Raw genomic sequence first — 10,417 nt, forward strand, 5'->3', positions numbered from 1 at the left:
TTCTCTCACTTTAGTGGTAAAGTGGGGAAGAGTGAATAATGGCTGTAAGGACCCAAAACCTAGTATTTATAATACTATCCTGCACTCAAAACCGTAAACCACAATGGGTTGAGTCAGCATATCCCTAAGCTTAAGAGTGGACCGATCCGGTTCATGCAATTTGACTCTCACCCATTTAATCAACCCGAATAATTAATTTAACCCATAAATCCAATAATCTCCCACTTGGGCTACATTAATTATAAGGATGTCTTTTAAATTGGTGTGGCCATAGAATCTTATTACATTAACCACTCTTACTGTGATTCAGTTGAAAAACCACTCACATCGAATAACAGCAGAAGATACACCTCAATATACGGCATACAACTTTCTGTTATTACAAACATAAGTAAGTTTCTTAACACGAATCTATGTGGGATACCATCACAGAAATATTGACATATCCTCAAATTACACTGTTGTCATTCCATGTAGGTCCTTAACTGTGATATTAACCTTCACTGTGGCAAATCGCCTTTGATCTGTGGTTAATATCTAACTGTGGCCTTCCGCCTATAAACTGTGGCAAATATTGCCTATGAACTGTGACAAATACTGTCTTAAAATGTGGCAAACATTACCTTTTGAACTGTGGCAAAATATTACCTATAACCAAGACAATTACTGCCTATAAAAACATTCTTAAATGAAATCATAAACCAAATATTTCAATAAATAACTGTGCATAATGTAAATGCTAAAACTTAACCATAATTCATCAAATTGTGCCCCAAAACATACGGGCTAAGGTTCAAAACATAAACAAATACTAAACAAAATCAAAGCTCCCACTAATCAAGCATTTCAAATAACTGTATGTAAAGAAATCCTAACTACTTGATGGGACCAAATTTTACTTGCTCTCAATTACTGGTGATCATTCTACCTCACCCTTTCTTGGTATCATCCTGCTTATCAACCCCAGAATTCTTCCTCTTCTCTAACCATTTCTTGAAAATAAAACAGTCCTTCTTCACATGTCCTTTCTTATGGCACCAGAAACACTCTACGTTGTTGGTATTCTCTTCATCCTGAGCCTTTTGAGATGTGTCAAGTTCTTGAGAGCTATTATTCCTGTCATATGGCTTGGCGCTTCCTCTGTTGGAAAAATTTTTGTTCCTTCTGCTTGGTCCACCAGAAGATCCATTGTGGAAAGTTGCATGTGCACTCTCAAACCTAGTTTGTTTCAATTTTTCTTCCTCTTGAGTGCAAATGGAAATTAGCTCATTTAGGTTCCAATCGTCCTTCAGTGCAATGTAGGTAGATTGGATAACCTTATACTGACTAGGGAGGGTATTCAGTGCAATATGTACAATATATTCTTCATCGATCTGTATTCCAAGATCCTTAAGTTTACCAACATCAGTAGCTACATCCAAAATGTATTCTCTAACACTCCCACATCCATCATACCTTGTATTCATTAGCCTGGTCATCAATGTGGTTTTCTCAGCTTTCTTGTTCTGTTGAAATCTACCTTTAATAGCATCCAGGAATTCTTTTGCAGTGTCTTTGATCTCTATGTTCCCACGTATAATTTCAGGAACTGCCTTTTTTAAAACCAGTATGCACTTTCTGTTTGCTTCAGTTCATTTCTTAAACTTGGTCATTTCAGCACTTCTGCTCGAGTCTGTGAGAGGCTCAGGTTTAGGCTCCCTAAGTGCCAAGTCTAAGTCAAGAAGACCTAAATGCAATTCTAATTCTTCCACCCACTTTTGATAGTTGTTACCAGTGAGCATTGGGATGGAAGACACATAACTTGAGGGAATGGCCATCTTACTACAGCAGTAACAAGAACACAATACATGCCAAATATCAAAATATAAATCATAATATAAAAGCATGTAATACTATCAATATATTTTAAATAAGAGTTACAACTAAAAATGTATCCCTATCCTTTGGGACAAGAATTAGCTGATGCTCTTATATTCTTCTTTTAACTGTGAAAACAACACTAACTTCGGAATTCAATCACCTTTGGGCAAAAGAACTCCAAATTTAATGTCCCTTTCTGAAATGTGGATAATTATCCTCAAACCTTGATGACATAACCTTTGGGAAAGTATCATCTTTACTGTTGGGGAAGATACAATCGAATTGAATGTACCACTTTGGTGGATTTCACTCAGTTCTATCATATCTTTCCCATTGGAGATATATATCTTTATGTTCAAAACATACATATAAATATGTCACTAGGACAACAATAACTATACAAGAGTTACAACCGCAACTACATTCCTATCCTTTGGGCTAAGAATGCATTGGTCCTCTTGTAAATTCATATTTACTGTGAAAAGAACAATAACTTTTGAAATCCCCTCACCTTTGGGCTTAGGAACCTCTAGGTTACTGTCATTTTCTTAACTTTGGTGACATCACCTTTGGGCAAATGTCACCTACATTGCTACCCTGTGGAAAATCATGAAATAATAAGATGTACCACTTTGGTGGATTCCACCTCATCATTTCATGGTTTCTTAAAGCAAAATTACTTCGCAATTAAGAATGAGCGGAAGCTTACACCCTTTTCCAGATTAACATATTTCAATTTAAAAACCTTTCCCAATTTCATGGTAACCAATAACATATACATTTTTCAAAGCATTGATTTATACTCTCTTGTTTCAATGATTAAAAATAAATACAACATACAATTTTAAATAAACATATCATTAAAACTTAGATCATTAAATGTATTTTGATTTGATTTAAAACTCCTACCCAACTTAACTCATTTAAGCAAGACATGGGCTTTAGGTCTAGTGTCAAACAATCATGGGTTCAGCCCATTATTTAATTTACATGGGCTTTAAACTTAATATCAAACAATCATGGGTTCAACCCATTATTTAACATCTTAAAATCAAGTTTGGTAGTAGAAGTTTGACTCCGACTCCAACAAATCCCTGTGGGAGCCGATAACCTTTCTTTCACCCTTTTTATTTTTTTTATTTTTTTTAAGGATCAAACAGTGGACCTTTAACCCATTAGACTTAAAACAGTAAAACAAAACTTTTATTGAATAACTAAACATCCATGGGCTGAGCCCATTATTTATTTTAAAGAGTGGGCCATTTCTTTTGTTTTCTAAAACTTTAAAGGACAGCCCATTACGTTTTAAGAAGTGGCCCATTTCCATTTTATAAGAAAATAATAACTTAAAAGTGTGATAGACCGAAGTTTGGGTCTATCATCACCCACAAAAACAAAAAACCTATAACTAAACCCTCTTCCTCTACCGAGAGAGAGCAATGACATCCGAATCAGTTTTTTTTTTCTCTCTCCTCCGGCAGCCGGTTTCCGGCGGCGCGTGCCGGCGCGTCCGGAGGTTTCCGGTGACTTGCGGCATACCGCCGTGACCGTCTTCTCGTGATCTACAACTTTCGTGAAGAAAGTTTTCCCATACAGAATTTTTAAATGATGGTAAAATTACGATTTTTATGATTTTCATGATTTTTAATCAAATCAGGTTTTAAGTAATAATCAAAATCTTCATGTACAAGAAAAATTCAATTGATTCTTGTCCCATGTGGTCTGCTCTGATACCACTTGTTAGAACTCCCTATGGGTTTGAGTTTGAAACCCTATTGAGGAAACCACACAGGAAAAACAAGAACACGAATCTAATAAAATTATGGAGGATCTTTAAGTACCTTTCACCTAGTATGCTGAAGATGATTGATGTTGGTCACTCCCACTTTCGCTCTCTTGGCTTGGCTATGGATCTTCTACAGCCCCTTAAACCTCCTTGGTTCTCTCACTTTAGTGGTAAAGTGGGGAAGAATGAATAATGGCTGTAGGGACCCAAAACCTAGTATTTATAATACTGTCCTGCACTCAAAACCCTAAACCACAATGGGTTGAGCCAGCATATCCCTAAGCTTGAGAGTGGACCGAACCGGTTCATGCAATTTGACTCTCACCCATTTAATCAACCCGAATAATTAATTTAGCCCATAAATCCAACAATCTGCACATCTAGTAGTTTCAATGACGTGTTGTATGTCACCAGGGTCGTGTTGATGACCCCTATCACCTTGTATATAAATATTCCCCTTTCGGGCATGGAAAATACCAACAGAGGTCATATTCCGAAGAAACCTAAAACCAGATTTACTCTTTATTTTTCAAGTTTACTTGATTCTACCACCATAGAGGGTGGCTCTCATACCATTTGTTGGGAGATTTAGAGGATTAAACTCCAATCCCATACCCTCACAATGACAAGAAATAGAATCCAAAAGGAGAGGTCTAAGATATAGAGTGGTTCCTTGATCTCTGAAGATGAGTTCTCCGTCTTGTAGGAGGCAAAATTCGCTTCATGGAGGTGTCTCCTTATTAAGATCTTCTATAACATTCCACCTTTGGAGTTTCTTCGCACAACTCTTGTGAGGGGAGTTAATGCTTCCAAGTAAAAGTGACAACTACAGGGATCATTAGCACCTATTTATATAGAGCCCCTACCCCTAATCCATTCCCATAATAAATTTAAATAGCATATTCCACTTGGAGTGAGCCAAAAAACTATATACCCCAATAGATCATTCTGGATAAGTTAAGCCCAAACCCAACATTCCCTTCGTAAGTCATTTGGGAATTTCTTCTTCAGGGATGAAATCTTTACTCTTTGTTGTGTTACTACTCTACATATGATGAGATAGAATTCATTAGATTTATAGACTTTATCAAACTTTTGTTACTGTGTAGCTACTTTGGATATGATGAGACAAAATTCATTATGTTTGTCGAAAAATACTACATAACTTTTTTTTTTTTTGGTAAAGAACCTTTTTTTTTTTATTTATTTATCATTGAGTGACAATCACATAAGGTTAAGGGGTCATCTTTTTTTCTCTCTAAAAGATCAGATTATATTAATGGATAAAAAGAGAAAAATATGTTACAAGTGCAAGGGCTGATCCTCCACCTTCGGTATTGCCATCAGCAGAGGCTCACCGCTGCTCAGAATAGAATCTAAATCTAGGCCACCCCCCTTCATCTGTAATCAACTCATTGATCATCATAGGAGGGAGGGTAGCGTCATCAAAGGAGACTCCAGATGAAGCCGATGTCTTTGCCAAGTAGTCAGCAATAGGATTAGCTTCCCTGAAACAGTGGGAAATCTTCCACTCTATAGAGTTCAAGTATGAAAGAAGATGACACCATTCTTGATACACGAACCATGGAATGAGTCTATGGTGAAAGAGAGAAATCATCGTTGAGGAGTCGGACTCAATCCAAAGGTGAGATATGTGCAGGTCTCGAGCAACCGAAATGCCTTTGATGATGCTCCAAATCTCAGTTGAAAAACTGGTATCCACGCCCAGGGAGAAATTAAAGCAACACATCATTCTCCCCTCGTGATCTTGAAAAATACCTCCACATCTTGCACGACCAGGGTTGCTATGGGAGCACCCATCAATATTGAGCTTCACCTAAGACTGGATAGGCTTGCACCAATGGACTTCCAGAATGCTTTGTTTGCTATGAGAGGTAGTTTCCAGATTGAGTCTTCTACAGATAGTGAGGTCCTCAATAGATTTGGGGTAGAATATTTGGCTACTACATAAAAAGGAAATCTCACTTTTAATGCCATGAAAGACTAATGTTGCGCTTCTCGATTTACCCTCATAGCGCCTCTGATTTCTTTCATTCCAGATTGCAGCCATCGTGACAAGCAAGCTGAACATCCAGCCCATCTTCAAGGACAATCCTTTGCCCTTATTGCACCACCAAACAACCATGTCTTTCGCTGAATCTTTGCTGGTCCAAGCTACATTAAATAGGTTTGAGACCTTCCTCCATAACTTAGTTGAGAAGCTGCAATCAAGGAATAAGTGGGAAGTAGACTCAGAGCTAGAGCCACATAGATCACACCTAGAAGGAAGGTGAATTCCTCTTGCTTGAATTTTCTCATCAGTAGGCAGCTTTTCATATAACCAGCACCAACCCAGGAAGAAAAATCATTGGGTGCAAATGGGTCTTTCATATGAAAACTGCAGCACCTAAGAAGGAGCGTGAAAGGTATAAGGTCAGACTTGTAGCCAAGGGCTATGCATAGAAGGAGGGGATAGACTACAATGAAATATTCTCTCCAGTGGTGAAACACACTTCAATCAGGGTACTACTTGCTTTGGTGTCCATGTATGATCCCCATCCCTGTATTGGACCAACATCAAATCCCCCATCTAGAATGATGAACTTTACACTCTTGTGAAATAAGCCTCCACGTATCTCCGAGCAGCGATACGATGGTGTAGGGCCTGCAAGCAAAGCACATCATGACACACCCCCTCCCTTATGAAAAGAGAAGAGAGAGGAGAGAGGACAGAATGGTGACTCATGAAGCCATCGATTCTCCAGCCGCACCCTCACAACAAGCTTGTCAACTCATCATCCGGGAGTGAAGCAGTAGCGTGGTATCTCGAGTCAACGCTGAAGGGAACCAAGGACCACATCTGCAACTCTGCTTGGGGAGAGTAGGTAAGTCATAATTACTTTATTATGATTATTATTATTATTATTATTATTATTATTATTATTATTATTATTATTATTATTATTATTATTATTATTATTATGTGTATACAATGCATATATGCTTTTAGGATGCTTTCTATGATATGTATGGCCATGGTATGTCACAGTTCCATGATGTATTTTTCAATGTATGCTTGTGACCCTATGTATGCTTATGCACATTTCATACCTTATGCTTGTGCATGTCATGATTATGTATTTTCCCTATTATGCTTCATGTATAAACTCCTATTATACATGTTTAATAGATAAAACAAGGCCCCAATGTTCACCAAGGGTGGTTATATTGCATGTCAAAATGTAGAGGATCAAAAATTGGACCCAGTAGAGAAAAATAGGGGTAAAATTACCCCTCCACGCACTTCTGGAAGTTGGCACTTAAAACTATTCTCAGGCAGGTCTTATTTGGCTAGATCGACCAGTTCGGTTCAGCCCGGTTCACCCCACCTAGGCTCATAGGTTCTGTTTTTTGTTAAAAAATTGGGTCGTTTGGTTAGGTTATCGGGTCAGACAATTGATCAACGGGTCAGGGTTGACTCAACAGAGTCAACTAGATTTGACCCATCAGTGTACCGAGCAACCTGATACCCTAGTGGGTTGACCCCAACGATGATGCTGGGCTAGGAGCGTGAGATCACTTGCCGCCTTCAAGTTGCACATGGCTGCACATCTAGAAGTTTCAATGACGTGTTATATGTCACCGGGGTCGTGTTGATGACCCCTATCACCTTGTATATAAATATTCCCCTTTCGGGCATGGAAATACCAACAGAGGTCGTATTCAGACAAAACCTAAAACCAGATTTACTTTTTATTTTTCAAGTTTACTTGATTCTGCCACCATAGAGGGTGGCTCTCATACACTTGTTGGGAGATCTAGAGGATTAAACTCGAATCCCGTACCCTCACAATGACTAGAAATAGAATCCAAAAGGAGAGGTCAAAGACATAGAGTGGTTCCTTGATCTCTGAAGATGAGTTCTCCCTCTTGTAGGAGGCAAAATTCGGTTCATGGAGGTGTCTCCTTATTAAGATCTTCTATAACATTCCACCTTTGGAGTTCCCTGGCACAACTCTTGTGAGGGGAGTTAATGGTTCAAAGTAAAAGTGACAACTACAGGGATCATTAGCACCTATTTATATAGAGCCCCTACCCCTAATCCATTCCCATAATAAATTTAAACAGCATATTCCACTTGCACTGAGCCAAAAAACTATATACCCCAATAGATCATTCTGGATAAGCTAAGCCCAATCCCAACATTCCCTTACTAAGTCATTTGGGAATTTCTTCATCAGGGATGAAATCTTTACTCTTTGTCGTGTGACTACTCTACATATGATTAGATAGAATTCATTAGATTTATTGACTTTATCAAACTTTTGTTACTGTGTAGCTACTTTGGATATGATGAGACAAAATTCATTATATTTGTTGACCAATACTACATAACTTTTTTTTTTTTTATTTATCATTGAGTGACAATCACATAAGGTTTAGGGGTCACCTTTTTTTCTCTCTAAAAGATCTGATTATATTAATGGATAAAAAAGAGAAAATTATGTTAGAAGCGCAAGGGCTGATCTTCCACCTTCGGCATTACCATCAGTAGAGGCTCACTGCTGCTAAGAATAGAATCTAAATCTAGGCCACCCCCCTTCATCTGCAATCAACTCATTGATCATCATAGGAGGGAGGAGGGGAGGAAAATTTCACTATGAAAGGGGAGGGGGATTCTGGTGTGTTGGTGTGTTTTTTCTAAAGGAGGGGAGGTATTTATAGTTTTTTCTGGGTAAACAAGAGAGGGGGAATCCCTTTATCCAATGGACAGAAGGGGGGTTCTTGCCTAATAGTGAGGAGATAGGAATTTTGTCCAATGGATAAAAGAGAGGAGTTAAAGGCAAAAATTGGTGGGGAGGGCTTTTGTCTAGTGGATAAAAGGGGGTTTTTAGAAAAAATGTGAGAGAAATTTTAGCTAGAAAAAGGTGATTTTTGAAAAAACAGGAGGAGAGAGAAATTTTAGCCAGAAAAATGTGATTTTTAGAAAAATGGGAGGAGAGAAAAATTTTAGTCGAAAAAAGGTGATTTTCAAAAAAACAGGGAGAGAAATTTTAGCAAAAAAAGAGAAGATTTTCAGAAAAATGGGACAAGAGAGAAATTTTAGCCAAAAAAGCCAATTTTCAGAAAAATGGGAGGAGAGAGAAATACCAATCCCAGCCGTTGATGGGATGTATGGGACCAGGTCAAAGTGCTCGAGGTATGGTCAGTTTAGGTAGGTAGTGCGAGTGACATCACGGGTGAGTGATGGATGATGCACAGGTAAGGGCTGAGGTGGTGTGGGCATGGGCAGTGGGTGTGTGCATACAAGAGTGTGCGGGTCGAGCTAGCATGGGTGTGCGGGCTAGGTTGGCATGGATGTGTGGGCGCGTGCATGCATGGACAACAACCAATGCACACAGGAGTGCGGGCTAGCCAGCTAGCTAGTATGCACATGTGTATGAGGGGGGTGCAGTAGCAAGGCCTCGGGCCTATGCCCACGATGGCACTGGTCTATGCCCTTGGGGGCATAGGCTAGCAGGCCCATGGGCAGCAGGGTGGGCAAGGTTGCAAGGCCGCGGGCCTGTGCCTGCGGGGTAGCAGGCTATTGCCGTGGGGGCACAGGCCAGCAGGCCCATGGGCAACATGGGTTGTATGCATGGCTGTGGGGCTATGTGCAAGGTTGTGGGGTTGTGTGCAAGGCTGTGGGGCTTGGCATGGCTGCATGCATATCATATAGCTTATGGGCAACGAGCATGGGCGCGGGCTAGCCTGTTGGCCAGCGTGGGCACGCATGTGATTATGGGTTTTTTCAGTGATGATTACGAGAGATCCTTCGGTCTAACTTTCACATATCATATATCAGAGGAATCGTATATATGAGCACTATTCATCTATATGGTCATTGATGAGCATAATAATGTGTGAAATCTTAGGAATATAAGTGTACATTTTACCCCACTTTGGATAGTACTACTTTTATTTTTCTTTTTTTTTTTTAGTTTCCAAGTCTACAAGAGAAAGTGCTTAAGTGAATCAAGAACCAGTCCAAAGGTGGGACCTACTCATTGGCACCACATCCTCTCTCCTACAAAATTCTGAAGATTATTTTCTCTCCTTGCCACCTCATAAGATCTTGAAGATGCTATGCAGAGATTCCTTTCTGGTTTAATCAAGATTGCAAGATATTGGTGAATATTGTAAGGAAGGAATATAATTTGTTAATTTTAGAAACAGATTCTCTATTTCCTCACACAATATCTCAGAGAATGAGGATTTTTACCAAGATTTAATTTTAATTTATTTTCTTTCTTTTCTTAAAGAAGACTTGTAGAAGGAAAGAGGCAAGAAAAAAACCCTATAAAATCCCCTTCCTCCCCCCTCCTATTTTATTAATCCCCTTAGTTTATTTTCAAGTTTATGTTTAGTTTTCTTCTCTCTCTCCCTCTCTCACTCTTTAGTTTTAGTTCTTCTCTATTTTTGCTTTAATCACATTGTAATAGTTTTTTATGTCAATTAATGCAAGCACTCATTTATTCTTATTCAGCCTTTTATGTTTATGATTTATGCAATTGAGTTGTAATTTTTAAAGTTATAGTTCTAGGCTTAGATCTAGGTGACAAGATCACAAGCCGTGGAGCATCTTTTTTTTTCAAGTTCAGTTTATTTTTTTAAGATTTGTTTTCTCTAGTACTAGAAATTTCAGATTTGGTTTATTCCAGATCTGGTTTTTAGTACTGGTAGTATCTCAAATCACCCAAGCTTTTAAGTTCAAGCATTGATTTAAGTAAG

This window comes from Macadamia integrifolia, chromosome 1, assembly GCF_013358625.1.
Source record: "Macadamia integrifolia cultivar HAES 741 chromosome 1, SCU_Mint_v3, whole genome shotgun sequence".
Lineage (NCBI taxonomy): Eukaryota > Viridiplantae > Streptophyta > Magnoliopsida > Proteales > Proteaceae > Macadamia > Macadamia integrifolia.